The sequence below is a fragment of the Pongo pygmaeus genome, chromosome 13 (assembly GCF_028885625.2).
Source record: "Pongo pygmaeus isolate AG05252 chromosome 13, NHGRI_mPonPyg2-v2.0_pri, whole genome shotgun sequence".
In the NCBI taxonomy this organism is placed as follows: Eukaryota; Metazoa; Chordata; class Mammalia; order Primates; family Hominidae; genus Pongo; species Pongo pygmaeus.
The window spans coordinates 62618195-62634630 of record NC_072386.2 but is presented as its reverse complement, the minus strand read 5'-3'; the positions used below and the strand labels follow the sequence as shown (position 1 = coordinate 62634630).

The window sequence follows — 16436 nt, the reverse complement described above, 5'->3', positions numbered from 1 at the left end:
TAAAGTGGTATTGCATCAAAAAGAATAAATAAGGAAATTATCCAATTCTGACTATAACTTAATAGTATAAGAATCATACCGTATCTCACATCCTACTGTACGCTTTCTGGACCTCATCCTGGAAAATCCATGGTGCCCATTGAGAAGAAGTAAGGACTGATATACAGTGACATGTGTCCGTTTTATTTAGTCCACTGTTTTCAGAGGAGGGTTTGACTCATTATAACGTCATGATAAGTGCCTTTAAAAAGCAAAATAAAACAATGGAAAATATCTCAAGGTGTCATATGTAGCAAATGTAAATATTAATGTAAAATTTGGTTTTAGTGTGTGTGTATACACCTAAGTGTGTGTCTCCTCTTGGGTTCACTATGGAAAGGGAAAATAATTTTTTTTTACTATGACATAATCCAGAGAAATTGAAAGCCACTGGTTTAATAAGTTTTCACTTCAAACTGATTCTTTGCAGCTATTTCCTACAAGAAACAAATGTGATATCTTTTATTATTCATTCATTGTCTCTTTTTTCTATCCATATTATGTATTTTTAGGGCCATTTTCACCATCCTCCCACCCCAGGCAATACACACAGATAGATAAATGCTTCACTAGGAATGGTCTTCCCTATGCCCAACTTTCTCATTAATATTAAAGCAGTTTCAGCCAACATAGTAGTTATTTATTTCAGCTATTAGAGTTCTTCCTTCCATTGGTAATGACCCTAAATCTTTTCCTATCTGATGAAATTTCCCTGAACAAAACATTGATGTTTCTAATTTGATCACCATTATATACTGAGTTCCTACCAGGCAGTATAGGCTGTATAGTTATTTGTTAAATAAATAAATGAATAAAGACGTACTAATAAGAATGATCCTACCTACCAATATACCAGACTTTCCTAAAATGTCCCTTGCTACTAAATTGTTAAATGTTTAATCTGGTTCTCATGGGACTAAAAGCATTCTCCCCTTAGATTGTCTAATTTAAGAGGTAAGGTAGAGAAAAGACTGTCTTCCTGATTGCAAATATGTTAGGACGGGCTGCACATTAAATCTGGCTAACAAGCATGTTTTGTTTGGCCCACACATTTTAATTAATATCCTATATTTTGGTATTAGAAATCGTCTCATAAAATTCGGCTTGTTTTGAAAGATTCTAAGGTCTGACAGTAGGTCCACAGTTGGCTGGAGATAGGGTGGCTGACTTATTTAGAAAAAACGTGTGTGTGAATCTTCCCTTTTTGTTTGCCTCCACTACTAAGTTGTGAGTTCCTCATAATCCTCATATCATTTTTATTATTCAGAACTCAAGATATATGTGTGTGGGATGAATGTATAAATTATGAATGGGCCAGAATTTGGTTTTCAGGACAATTTTCAAGATGGCTTAAATAGGCATACGGTTTATTTTTCTGTCTTCTTTCTCGCTGCACCTAGAGTTTGTCCCACAGAACTCTTATCTAAACTCACGACTTTAACTATCATCCCTACCATAAAGCAAAATCTCCAACTCTGCCCTGTCTCCCGGACTCTAATCAGATATCTCTAACTGTCCCTCAACTCAGACTCTCTGAGTCAAGAGTTTAATCTGTTATCTCACCAAAATATGCTTCCCAACTGACTGCCCATATATATATAAAATTTTATTTTGAGGCGGAGTCCCACTCTGTGGCCTAGGCTAGAATGTAGTGGTGCGATCTCAGCTCACTGCAACCTCTGCCTCCCAGGTTCAAGCAATTCTCCTGTCTCAGCCTCCCGAGTAGCTGGGATTCCAGGAGCCAGCCACCATGCCCGGCTAATTTTTTTTTTTTTTTTTTTTTTGTATTTTTAGTACAGACAACATTTCCCCATGTTGACCAGGCTGGTTTTGAACTCCTGACTTAAAATGATCCTCCTGCCTCGGCCTCCCAAATTGCTAGGATTACAGGCGCAAGCCACCATGCCAGCCTGCCCCAATGTTTTTCACCACTGTCACCATCCTCCCATGCATATAATCTTGATGCCTCAGCAATTTGAGATTCTTCTTTCTTCCTCATCAGCCACATTCAGTGAGTTATCAAGTCTAGTTTCTTCATCCTTCAAAATATTGAATGTCTCTTTTTTATCCTCATTTCCTTCCTCTCTCCAAGAGCAATTTTATCATCTTGATAAACAGACAATTGTTCTTCCTGCCGCAAGCCTCTTGTTTTTCAATATAGATTTATTTATAATATTAACAAATATTTATCAAATGTCCACCATTTATTTATCAAATATCCTATCTTAGAAGTTAGGGATACAACAGTAAACACAAGCAACAGAGCCCCTACCCTCATGAAACTTACAGCCAGTTAGTGATACAAGGAAACAGAAAAACACATGTATAATAATATAATGTCAGGTAGTAATAAATTATACGAAAAAAAGCAGAGTAAGGGAATAGGGAATGATGGACTAGAGAGGTACAACTTTACTTTTTAATAATCACACCTCTTTTAAACATTTAAATTTACATGCACTTAAGAGAAATTTATTGCATACATTTTCCCAGATTAAACTTTCTGAAACATTTGACCATATGCCACTTCTCTATTCATCTATACAATCATTCATCTATACAATCATTCATCTATAAAATAAATGGGATAAAATCCAAAGCACTTAGTGCAAGGTTGTTTAATCTGGCCCTAGGTACTCTTTCTTGCTTTTAGTCTATACAGACAAAACTCTAACAATATTGACTATTTTCCTGCTTATTATGCTTTTCTACATGATTTGTTAAAAGCCTCTCTCCTCTGGCGATTCTTCTCTAACCATAATAATCTCTCTGTTCTAAGCCATTCAGTATGGTACAGAATCTACTTGTAATTAACTGTCTCCTTGTGACTATTTCATATTTTATCTTTCCAGCTGAGTGGCACACTTTTGAAAAATGACTGCTTAATATTACCTTGTGCTATTCTCAGTACTGACTCTTCTCAAACTTACAAAATTGTTGACATTAACTTAACACATATTTGTTAAGTATGTGTTGACCAATCAGTTACATGTGTTGACCACAGTCAGCCTTTGTGGTCTCTCTAGCCACAACCTAACATCCTCTGTCCTTTTCTTTTGGTGGCATTAAGCCTATATCTGGGATAGAATCATTACTTGAGTTGCCTACATATGCCATTTATTTCCCCCTTCAAAGCAGCGTGTCACTATAACTCAAACAGATCTTGTATCACTTTGCGTTAGAACGAAACACTTTTCTAACAGGATGCCAGCTTTTCACACTTGCCGCAAGGGGGAGCAGCAGTTCTTTTCCAGGAAACGGAATGACGCCATAGTTTCATTCCCCAGCAATTGCTACCCAAACATTTTATTCTCCATATTTCCATACATCTTTTATTTGTGTTTTTTTCTCCTACATATATTTATCACATCTAAAGGGACATTCACTCTTCACTTTAAACATAAATTTTTATTTTAGTTCACTTGATTTTATCCCTCTAACCACTTATACCTGAATTTCTACTCCGGTTCTTAATTTCTTTATTTTAAATTGAACTCAGTATCTAAAATGGCGCCAGTACTTTTTGGGAAATAATTATTATTGGAAGCAATCATTGAAGAAGATACCAGAAAAAATAACTTCCCAATAAATATCTGACATCACAACAGATAACATATATTTTTGTTACTCAGTTTGCCCATAGTGTTGAGTGAAGGTAGGTATTTAACACTTGCCAAATAGGAAATGCTCTTAATGAAAACTAGGAATTCCAATACTGTATATATATACCATTCTAGAGCTAGCAGGACTATTAGAAAAAATCTGGACCAACGTCTTCTAGTTTACAAATAAGGACGGTAAGTCCCAGAAGGTCAAATAACTAAGTTAGTTCAAGGGCTTATTCTGTTCCAATGGTCTTTCTATTAAGTTCCACTGTCTCTCTTGTGATATTCATTATAGAAACAGGCCTGTAGTTTCAATATACAGCTAAAATAGTTATTTCCAAAGGTCTGCCAATATTATGCTAAGGATTATTATAAAAGTGTTGTTTGGGTTCTGAATACTACAAAACATCTTGTGTTCACACAGTACTAAATATTACCTTGCAGTTTTTACAGTTAACCAAGCAGTTCTATATGTGCCAATTTGGAGGCTTAGGTGGGGTGAAAAAAGCAAGTTAAATAAAAATAGTAGCAAGGGAAATAATGAAAATATTAGTACTATGTAGTATGATTTTCCTTATGTTAAAAAAGCTATATAAATGTGTAAATGCATGAATAAAGTTCTGTAAAGCTATACAGTGGGAATTGTGAATTATGATACTCTGGAGAGAGAGAGGGAGAAGGTGAAATGCCTTCTAGATGGTGCAAAAACTGGCCCCATGGGATTCACTCCAGCCAGTGGGTCACACCAACACTCCCAGAAGCTAGACCACTGTCTGAGCTACTATACGGCCACTGTCATGAAGATGTTTTAAAATAAGGTGTTGGTGGAGATGGAGAGAAGTGGCTGGTACTAAGTTCTGAATACTACACAGTATTCTGATGCTGTGTCTACCTTTATAATGTTTGAGTTTTAACAACAAATATGCCTACATTTTGAGTTTATAAACAACTAGAAGGCAGAAATTAAAATTATAAAAGAAAATTCCCCATTAACATTACTAACAAAAGATATTACTTATATAAAAGGCTATTTAACTGTATGACAAGATATCTATTATTTTCCCACTGAAAATATAGTCAATCAGTGATTAACCAGCACAGTAGTAAGAGCTCAAAATTTAGCTCTATAGTAGCTCTGTAATGGAATAATAGCTAAGTAAGAGTGGAACTGTTTTGCAGCTGTACTTAAAAAAGTCTTATAAGATATTTCCTAGTAGATCAATTACATTATACCTGCTATTCACCACAGTGAATATTTTCAAGAGATAAAGGTATTTAGGCTTTATTATTGTTGGTTAAGTTCAGGCTGTGAAGGTTTTCTCTTTCCACAAACACTTGGCTCATGACAATGGCCAAGCCCTGGAATGCTACTTCTAGGCAGCCATCTATAGATTTCTTATAATATTTTTTATGTACACTAATATACCATCATCTTTGCTTATTAAAAATGTAATTATATTAATTATTTTCTTTTATATAAACTGAACTCCATAGTTTCTCCTTTCTAAAATTAGAATATAACAAAATAATTTTGAATTCAAATACGTATTCTTTGTTCTTTATATGATTTTGGTTTATTTTATTAAAGGGAAAACTTTAGCCACTCAATTTCCCCTACCACAGTGCCTCACATTGCCATAAAGGAAATGGTATTTCGGTCTCCATTCCCTAACACGGAAAAGTATCAGAAAAAACACTTCTGGTTCCTCCCTCTGCCTTGCCATTTCTCCCTTGGATAGAGAAATAGCTTGCCTGTTTGGTAAATTCAGTGAGAATCTGGCACTCACTGGTGATAGCTTCCTCTATTGGGGGAGATAATTGGTGTTGAAGTTCTTGTTCATGAATAGCCCTGAATCTTGTCTATTTCTTTTTCTCTTGAAGTGGTCCATCATCAGTGGAATACGTTTTCCTCCTCCAGCTCTTCTGTGTCCATTTGATAACTACCTGTAGAGCACTCCTGCCTTTCTCTAGTTTCTCTGCCTTATGTTGGGGGAGATTGAATCCCAATGAGAAGAAGCCTTCATACCTAATATTTTCAGAGTAATTCTGATCCTGGACTTTCATCTTTATTTATCTCTTAGGGTTGGTTCTAAATTTTTTAATAACCCGCAGGAGAAGATGTATATGTAATTAGAATTCTTCTTTAAATGCCAGAATTGTATATCCAACTTTCTAATATATATCTTCTCTTGGATATTTAAAAGTAACTTCAAAATTGGTACATCCAAATTTAACTCATAATCTCCTTCCCAGAGTGAAAATCAATAAGCAATACACTGGTCCTCCTTCAAGCATCCCCTAACTCAGTGGATGATATTGCTTTCTTTCTGGTTGCATGAGCCAGAAATCACAAGCCTTCTCTGGCCTCTTTTCTCCTTCATTTCACATATCCAATTCATCACTAAATCTTTTATTTTTCCTCTTAAACAAACCTCAAGCCAGCCACTTTTCTCCATCACTACCACAACACCTTATTCTAAAACACCTTCATGACAGTGGCCATAGTAGCTCAAATGGTGGTCTGGCTCTTAGGAGTGTGGGTGTGACTCCCTGGCTGGGGTGAATCCCATGGGGCCATGCAGGGAAAGAGTCATTGGCCCAGCCATGATACACAACATGAAACTGGACAATTAAGGACTCATAAATTGAACAAAGACTACAAATTGGAGGTTAAAAGAATTACAAAAGGATACGAATGGTTTGTATGCCAAAATATTAGATAATCTAGATTAAATAAATAAATTCCTAGAAACGTACAAGCTATTAAGCCTGAATCATGAAGAAAAAGAAGATTTGAACAGACCTATGACTGGTAAGGAGATTGAATCAATAATCAGAATTCTCCCCACAAAGAAAAACCCAGCACTAGATGTCTTCACTGGTGCATTCTACCATATATTTAAAGAAGAATTAACACCAGTTCTCTTCAAACGTTTCCAGAAACTGAAGAGGAGGGAACACTTCCAAAGTCATTATACGAGGCTAGCATTATCCAGATAACAAAGCCACACAAAGACACTATAAGAAACTACAGATCAATATCCCTGATGAACATTGGTGCAGAAATTCTCAACATAATATTAGCAAACTGAATTTAATGGTGTAGGTAAAGGATTGTGCACTGCAATCATTTGGTTTGTTTGTCCCCTCCAAATCTCAGGTTGAAATTTAAGCCCCAATGTTGGAGGTGAATCCTAGTTGGGAGGTCTTTGGGTCATGGGGGTGGATTCTTCATGAATGGCTTAATGCCATCTTTATGATAATGAGTGAATTCTTGCTCTGCTAGTTCCCACAAGAGCTGGTTGCTAAGAAGAAAGAGCCTGATACCTCTTTCTCCTCTCTCTCGCCTCCTTTCTGGCCATGTGAGCTCTGCACATGCTGGCTTCCCTTCACCTTTTTCTATGAGTGAAAGCAGCCTGAACCCCTCATCAGAAACAGATGCTGGCACTATGCTTCTTACACAGCCTACCAAACCCTGAGCCAAATTTTCTTTATAAATTACCTAGCCTTAAATATCCCTTTATAGCAACACAAATAGACTAAGAGATGTACCATGACCAATTAGAATTTATCCCTGGAATGGAACAATATTTCAATATACAAAAATAAAACAATGCAATCTACCACATGAATGGAATGACAGACAAAAATTTACTGATCATCTCAATTGCTATAGAAAATGCCCTTGACAAGATTCAACATGATTTTATTAAAAATAAAAAACTAAGCAATAAACTAGGAATAAAAGCAAACTACCTCAACATAATAAAGTTCATGTATAAAAAGCCTATAGCCAATGTTATACTTACTGGTTGAAGACTGAAGATTTTTCCTCCAAGATCAGAAAGAAGACAAGAATGCCCACTTTGCCACTTCTGTTTAACATATTGCTGGAAGGCCTAGCCAGAGCAATTAGGCAAGAAAAAGAAATCAAAGGCAACCAATTGGAAAGGAAAAAGTAAAGTTATTTCTGTTCACTGATATGATTTTGCATGTAGAAAACCCTAAAGATTCCACCAAAAAAAACTGTTAGAACTAATGAATGAAATCAGCTCAGTGGCAGGATACAAAATCAACATGCAAAAATTAGTTGTGTTTCTATACACTAACAAAGAACAACCTGAAAAGGAAATTTTAAAAATTCCGTTTATAATAGCATCAAAAAAAAAAAAAAGAGAAATACTTAGGACAAAACGTAACAGTGAGGTGAAAGACTTGACTTGTATGCTGAAAGCCACAAAATGTTGCTGAAAAGAAGTTAAAGAGGACACAAATAAATGGAAAGACCGCTCGTGTTCATGGATTGGAATATTTGATATTTAAGACGTCAATACTACCAAAAGTCATCCACAGGTTTAGCATAATCTCTATCAAAATCCCAATGATATTATTTGCATAAATAGGAAAATCCATCCTGAAATTCATTTGAGATTGAAGGGACCTAAATAGACAAAGTAATATTGAAAAGAAAAAAGTTGGAGATCTCACACTTCCTGCTTTTACAACTTATTACAAAGCTATGGTAATCAAAGCAGTATGGTACTATTTAGCATAAGACAGATATATAAGCCAATGGAATCAAATAGAGAGTCCAGGAATAAACTGTTGAATATATAGTCAAATGATTTTAGACCAGCATGCCAGGACGATTCAATGAGGAAAGACAGTCTTTTCAGCAAATGGTGTTGGAATATTCACATGCAAAAGAATGAACTTTGATCCTTACATTATATCATATGTCAAAATTCAAAATGGATCAAAGGACCTAAATGGGAGAGTTAAAAACATAAAATTCTTAAAAGGAAGCATAGTGGAAAACTTTATGAGATTGGATTTGGTAATGATTTCTTGTGTATGACATGAAAATTTCAGGGTACAGAAGAAAAAATTGATAAATTTGTACTATGTTATTCTTAATAACTTCTGTGCATCAAAGGGCACTGTCAACAGAGTGAAAAAGTAACCTACAGAATGGGAGAAAATATTTGCAAATCATATATCTGACAAGGGGTAAATATCAAAAATACATAAAGTACTCCTACACCTCAACATAAAAAAAAAAAACCCACTTAAAAAATGAGCAGAGAAACTGAAGACATTTCTTCAAAGAAGATACACAAGTGGCCAATAAACATATGAAAATGCTCAACATCACTAATCATTAGTGCAATGCAAATCAAAACCACAGTGAGATACCACCTAATATGTCTTCATCTCTCGTCTGAACTACTGCCTCATTGCTTCATAATCAATCTACTAACTGTTCAATGAATTCACCACATTATAGTAAGAGGCATCATTTCCACACAAATGATGGCATTCTATCACTTTTTCACAAAGACAAAACTCCTAGCACAGCCTGTAACAGGGATCAACAAACTTTCTCTAAAAACGATAAATATATTAGGTTGTGGTGAGCTTTATGGTCTCTGTTGCAACTGTTCAACACAGCTATCATAATAAAAAAGCATCCAGAGGCAATAGGCAAACAAATAAGTTTTATTAGGCAATGAAAATGGCTCTTTGCAGAGAGGAGAGCTGGAGAGGGGACAGGATGGACAGGTCGTCTTCCCCTGAAGTCAGGTCATCTCTTCCATAGTCCACTGTCTCTTCCCGGAAGTTTGGCCATCTCTTCCCCAAATTCCAGTTGTCTCCTTGAAGTCCAGCCATCTCCCCCTTTATTTACTGAGTCTGGGCTCTTTATAGGCACAGGATGGGGGTGGGGTGGGCCGTAGGTAGTTTTGGAAAAGGCAACATTCAGTTGGTAAAAGGACATTATTCAGAAAAAATCAATCAGGAGAGCGCGAGCAAATAGGAATAGAAGTTCTAACTTTTGGCCAGTTTTTTGTGTTTTTTTTTTTTTTTTTTTTTGGTTTAAAGCTAGGGTTTCACTGGACAGCCACGCCTGTCTGCCTAGAATTTCTCTTCCTCCTACCTCTATTAACATATTGTAAACAAGAAGCTACAGCTAAAGGCTAGATGGATTATAAGTTAATCATTTGAGTGCTATAAAATAACATGAGCAGTATTATGCTGACTTTTGGTATAAAGTATATTACATAAATATGTGCATATATATAATAGAGGGTATCTATATGGATGTTTAATTTTGTCAAATGCCTTTAGAGATGATTATATAATTTATCTTCTTATATTTATTAATATTTATCCCAATAATGAAGCACTTTTGCATTCCAAGAGTAAACCAAATCTGATTGGGATGTATTAATTGTGTAAGATTCTATTAGCTAATATTTTATTTAAGATATTGACATCTATATTAATGTGTTATTATCCTATAATTTATTTTTTTAACTATTAATTTTAAAAATCATCATTAATCTTTTTTCATAAAACAAATTTGGACATTTTTATTTCTTTTCTGTGCTCTGAAACTATTTAAATACCACTAGTATTTTCTTTTCATTAAGGTTGGTGAAATTTTTCTGTGAGCATTGTTTTTGCTGCATCTTATAAATTCTGGCATATAATGTCTTAATTATTATTGTTTTTAGCAATGCTGAAATTGTGTTTGTACTTCCCTTTTGACTCAATAATTATTTGATAGAAATGCTTATTTCTAAGTGGAAATTAATTGATCCTTTCTGATTAGTTGAACTGTGTTCAGGGAATGTTATTTGCATTGTCTATTCTTTGGAATGTAATGAGGTATTTTATGTGATCTAATAGAAGACCAATTTGGGTGAATGTTTTCATAAATACTTAAAAATCAGATATATTTGTTATTATTGAGGTACCTATCTTATCTTTATTATAAATTGTAGACTTCTTAAGCATTATAGTGTTTTCTTCTTAATCTTGTTAAATTATTTTTAGGTGGAATTATACTTTGCAATGTTATCAATCTAGTAGTGTTATCAACAATGTGACTTTTTGCTATATTTTCCTGGAAATATATTGTCCATCCTTTCTCTGCACGTGAGATGGGTTTCCTGAATACAGCACACTGATGGGTCTTGAGTCTTTATCCAATTTGCCAGTCTGTGTCTTTTAATTGGAGCATTTAGTCCATTTACATTTAAAGTTAATATTGTTATGTGTGAATCTGATCCTGTCATTATGATGTTAGCTGGATATTTTTCTTGTTAGTTGATGCAGTCTCTTCCTAGTCTCGATGGTCTTTACATTTCGGTATGATTTTGCAGTGGCTGGTACCGGTTGTGCCTTTCCATGTTTAGCGCTTCCTTCAGGAGCTCTTTTAGGGCAGGCCTGGTGGTGACAAAATCTCTCAGCATTTGCTTGTCTGTAAAGTATTTTATTTCTCCTTCACTTTTGAAGCTTAGTTTGGCAGGATATGAAATTCTGGGTTGAAAATTCTTTTCTTTAAGAATGTTGAATATTGGCCCCCACTCTCTTCTGGCTTGTAGGGTTTCTGCCGAGAGATCCGCTGTTAGTCTGATGGGCTTCCCTTTGATGGTAACCCGACCTTTCTCTCTGGCTGCCCTTAACATTTTTTCCTTCATTTCAACTTTGGTGAATCTGACAATTATGTGTCTTGGAGTTGCTCTTCTCAAGGAGTATCTTTGTGGCGTTCTCTGTATTTCCTGAATCTGAATGTTGGCCTGCCTTGCTAGATTGGGGAAGTTCTCCTGGATAATATCCTGCAGAGTGTTTTCCAACTTGTTTCCATTCTCCCCGTCACTTTCAGGTACACCAATCAGACGTAGATTTGGTCTTTTCACATAGTCCCACATTTCTTGGAGGCTTTGCTCGTTTCTTTTTATTCTTTTTTCTCTAAACTTCCCTTCTCGCTTCATTTCATTCATTTCATCTTCCAGGGCTGATACCCTTTCTTCCATTTGATCGCATCGGCTCCTGAGGCTTCTGCATTCTTCACGTAGTTCTCGAGCCTTGGTTTTCAGCTCCATTAGCTCCTTTAAGCACTTCTCTGTATTGGTTATTCTAGTTATACATTCTTCTAAATTTTTTTCAAAGTTTTCAACTTCTTTGCCTTTGGTTTGAATATCCTCCCGTAGCTCGGAGTAATTTGATCGTCTGAAGCCTTCTTCTCTCAGCTCGTCAAAGTCATTCTCCGTCCAGCTTTGTTCCGTTGCTGGTGAGGAACTGCGTTCCTTTGGAGGAGGAGAGGTACTCTGGTTTTTAGAGTTTCCAGTTTTTCTGCTCTGTTTTTTCCCCATCTTTGTGGTTTTATCTACTTTTGGTCTTTGATGATGGTGATGTACAGATGGGTTTCTGGTGTGGATGTCCTTTCTGTTAGTTTTCCTTCTAACAGACAGGACCCTCAGCTGCAGGTCTGTTGGAGTACCTGGCCGGCCGTGTGAGGTGTCAGTCTGCCCCTGCTGGGGGGTGCCTCCCAGTTAGGCTGCTCGGGGGTCAGGGGTCAGGGACCCACTTGAGGAGGCGGTCAGCCCGTTCTCAGATCTCCAGCTGCGTGCTGGGAGAACCACTGCTCTCCTCAAAGCTGTCAGACAGGGACATTTAAGTCTGCAGAGGTTACTGCTGTCTTTTTGTTTGTCTGTGCCCTGCCCTCAGAGGTGGAGCCTACAGAGGCAGGCAGGCCTCCTTGAGCTGTGGTGGGCTCCACCCAGTTCAAGCTTCCCGGCTACTTTGTTTACCTAAGCGAGCCTGGGCAATGGCGGGCGCCCCGCCCCCAGCCTCGCTGCGGACTTGCTGTTTGATCTCAGACTGCTGTGCTAGCAATCAGCGAGACTCCGTGGGCATAGGACCCTCTGAGCCAGGTGCGGGCTATACTCTCCTGGGGCACCGTTTCCTAAGCCCGTCGGAAAAGCACAGTATTCGGGTGGGAGTGGCCCGATTTTCCAGGTGCCGTCTGTCACCCCTGGAAGGGGAACTCCCTGACCCCTTGCGCTTCCCGAGTGAGGCAATGCCTCGCCCCTGCTTCGGCTGGCGCACGGTGCGCTCACCCACTGACCTGCGCCCACTGTCTGGCACTCCCTAGTGAGATGAACACGGTACCTCAGATGGAAATGCAGAAATCACCCGTCTTCTGCGGCGCTCACGCTGGGAGCTGTAGACCGGAGCTGTTCCTATTCGGCCATCTTGGCTCCTCCGACCTGTCCATCCTTTCATTTTAAATGTTCTGAATTACTTTTTTAAAGCCATACTTCACATTACAATGTGGAGTTTTGTTTCTGTTTTGTGAACCAATCTAAATATTTCCCTTTAGTAAGTTAAAAACAAGTCCATTTACATATTGTTATAACATATATTTTAACTGGGTTCTACCATTTTATATTATATTGACCATAAACATATATATAATACATTTCTTTTGCTCATTTTTGGCAGTTCTGGTATTTTGGAAGATTTTCATTTTCTTTCTTTTCTTTATGGTTTGAAGCTTTTTATTTTTTTGTCTTTAGGTCATATTTCCAAAAAGGACTTCTCTAACCTAGCTGGGACATTCTATGCCATGACTCTCCATCATTTATTCCTTTTATGTTTTCTCATATTATAATAAGTATCTGAAGTTACCTCATTGGTTATTCATTTAATAATTTCTTGGTTCTGGCTGGACGAGGTGGCTCATGCCTATAACCCCAGCACTTTGGGAGGTCAAGGCAGGCGGATCACGAGGTCAGGAGTTCAAGACCAGCCTGGCCAACATAGCGAAACCCCGTCTCTACTGAAAATACAAAAACTTAGCCGGGCGTGGTGGTGGGCACGTAATTCCAGCTACTAGGAAGACCAAGGCAGGAGAATTGCTTGAACCTGGGAGGTGGAGGTTGCAGTGAGCGGAGATCGTGCCACTGCACTTCAGCCTGAGTGACAGTATGAGATTCCGTCTCAAAAAAAAAAGAAAAGAAAAAGTTTTGGTTCCTTTCTACTATAAATTTCTTCTTATCAGAACTTCTCTCTCTCTCTCTTTCTCACTCACTCTTGCTCTGACTCTTCATGGTATAATTAGAGCTTGCAACAGTACACATTGGGTAACAGAAGATAGTTAATAAATATTATGACTGTTAATTGAAGCTACTTTTTAAATTTCTTTCGGCATACTTTTCCTAGTAGTGCCTCACTCATTTTAGGCACTCAGTAAGGATTTGTTACCACTAAGTTGAAACTGTGAAGATTATAGCCTTAGGTAAAATGTAAAATATTATTATGATAATGATAGCTAATACTCATGGAGAATTTACTGTATGCAAGGCAATGCTTTAAGCCCTACACATTTATTAACTCATTAATCCTCACAATAACTGAGTCACAGAGTGGTTAAGTAACTTTTCCAAAGTCACAGAGCTGGTAGATTTGTTGGTATTAGAAGGTATAAAGGCTATAAGCATATTGAAGATGAGAAATGTCAGAAATAACGTCATCTTAAAAGTAGAAGATTAATACTACACTAATACATTTTTATTATTATTGTATCTTATTTATGATTCTTATCTCCTGTATTATATTTTAAGCTTTCTTGAAAGCAGGCATTTTTAAAGTCCTCATAGAGCATAGAAGGGTGCTGAGTTAATAGTAACCAGAAAAGTAGCTTATATTTTCATGGTACTTACTATATGCCAGACTTACTGCTTTAAATATATTAGCTCATTTAATTCTTACAAGAGCAGGTACTATTATTTTTCCCATTTTACACATGATAAGTTAAAGCACAAAGAGATTCAATAACTTTCCTGAGGTTACACGGCTTGTAAATGGCAAAAGCAGAATTTGAAGCTAGCCAATCTGGTCCAAGGTCAGTGCTTTAAATCATTATGCTGTACTACTCACTGAGTGCTTGTGACTGATTAAAGACTCCAGTGATAGATATTTCATTACAGGTTTATATGATTCTAGGCATGATTTCTCCACATGCTTATCTATCTAAGTCCCAGATTTATACTTTTAGATAAGCCACATAAAAACAAATTTGAGGTGTTAGTGAATCATACTAGGTGCATTAGGAAGTACATTTACAAACATTTACAAGTTTCAGAGACTATGGTCTATCTTTAGATAACATCGATCATTTAAGTAAGGTCAAATTTAGATTATTTTTGAGAATCACAGCAATGCTTTGCACTTATTCAATATTGTTCTTTAACCACTCTTCTCTAGATACAATGTAGGCAGGATATTACTAAAAATGACCACAAATTTGGAAACATTAATATTTTGAAAGCATATTTGCCAAAATAAACATCTCAAATTAGATATAGTTATTTTACTAAACAACATTATGCTTCCTGTTCAGAAGTATTATTGTTTAAACCACTACAAATTTCTTTTATTTCCTACAGAGTATTAATTTCATAATTCAAAAAAAGAAAATAAGAGCAAGTGCAAATCTCATCAAGACAAAACTTGTAATTTTGCCCATCTTCCTGACCACAGCTATATTAAGAGACAACAACAACAAAAAACGTCTTCCAAAGAAACAGAAGCAAGTGTTTAAAAACAATAACCACAATTACACACTACTGTTGAATCAAGCACATTTATAATGGGGCAAAAATACATTATAGCCACCAAAATACATATTTCATTGTTTGTGACCTACTGGATCACCACAAGTAGATCTATTAATATAGCATTGGACTCACATAAGAAACTAGTACTACTCTTTAAAATTAAATGAAAAGATTATTTTCTTATCTACATATATATTGTATATGTAGTATTATACATAGTATTTATATACACATAGGATACATGTAGTATTTCAGATCAATAGCATTTTACATATTTTATGTATAGTTTTCACATAGAAATATATGAAAAATCATAGAGTATAACATAGGAGAATATAAAAAATTGTTACTAGAGAAAAAGAAAGATATTTTGTGATGATCAAAAGGGTTAAAGATAGTTAAAAACTAGAAGGAAATTAACCATTTACATCTTTGAATGCTACAAATGCAGAATAACTTTTTTCTCTTGAGGGTTTCTAATGTTTCCTTAATTTCTAGTATCAGCTGGTATAATGTTTTAAATCATTACACAGTGTTACAAAATTCTGCTACAAAAAAAACTCAGATAAATAATTATCTATTTAAGAAGATTAGCAATTTGAAGTAGCAAACATCTCCTAGATAACCTGAAAACTATAACCCATATAATTCCAAGTTTAGTATTTGGTTTGGCATTAAATAAGTTTCAGCACCCCAGTAACATAAATAATAAATTCATAGTACCTGTATTGAAACAGTTTTATAAAATTCAAAAAATTACATCAAATAATGTTCTACAATGGCACACTAAAAGAATACAGGAATATCATATCATTTCTATAATTTGACATAATAACTAACAATAACAGGTTAATAATATTACCCTATCATATATAAGAAATGTACACACAAATTTATAATAACTAGTCCAAGTAACATAACTTAGCCTTATGGAGAATAACTATGTATGTCTGAATGGGAGAAGAATAATAAAAAGTAAAGGGTCCTACCTTCTCAAAAACTAAAACCCAAAAGTATTTTCCATATTTAATTAAATTATTTTGGTAGATAACAGACCTTCCCTACTGGGTTAAATCCAACCACAACTTTCTAGGCCAACGATTAACAGATGCTGACATCTTCATTCAAGAACAGCCAGGAAAGGTGTATGCATTCCAAAGAAAAATTTTAAGATATAAAGCAATTTGTAGAAGTTAATATCATTATCCATTCTAGGCTTCTTATTCTTGTCAGAGAGGAGAAGAGCTTTCTTCTGGGTTGTCTCCGTCAATTCTCCTTCTTAACTCCATAGGAAATCAAGGCTTAAAGTTCTTTGGCTTTTAAATAAGCATATGTCTTCATAGGTGGGGAGGAGGCCCAACTAGCAATTTTGAATCATTTCCTT

The 16436-nt window shown here is 35.9% G+C and overlaps 2 protein-coding genes across 3 annotated transcripts in view; one reads left to right on the top strand and one right to left on the bottom strand.

The window, feature by feature from the left end:
* LOC129044211 (cytochrome P450 1A1-like) overlaps positions 1-12685 on the bottom strand; it is a 43472-nt gene extending 30787 nt beyond the window's left edge. The window contains 1 exon segment of the mRNA XM_054501939.2: positions 12603-12685. The gene's annotated coding sequence lies outside the window, so the exon portion shown is untranslated.
* Positions 1-16436, top strand: part of ALDH1A1 (aldehyde dehydrogenase 1 family member A1) — a 184347-nt gene that overhangs the window by 53629 nt on the left and 114282 nt on the right. The gene's annotated exons all lie outside the window — the stretch shown is intronic.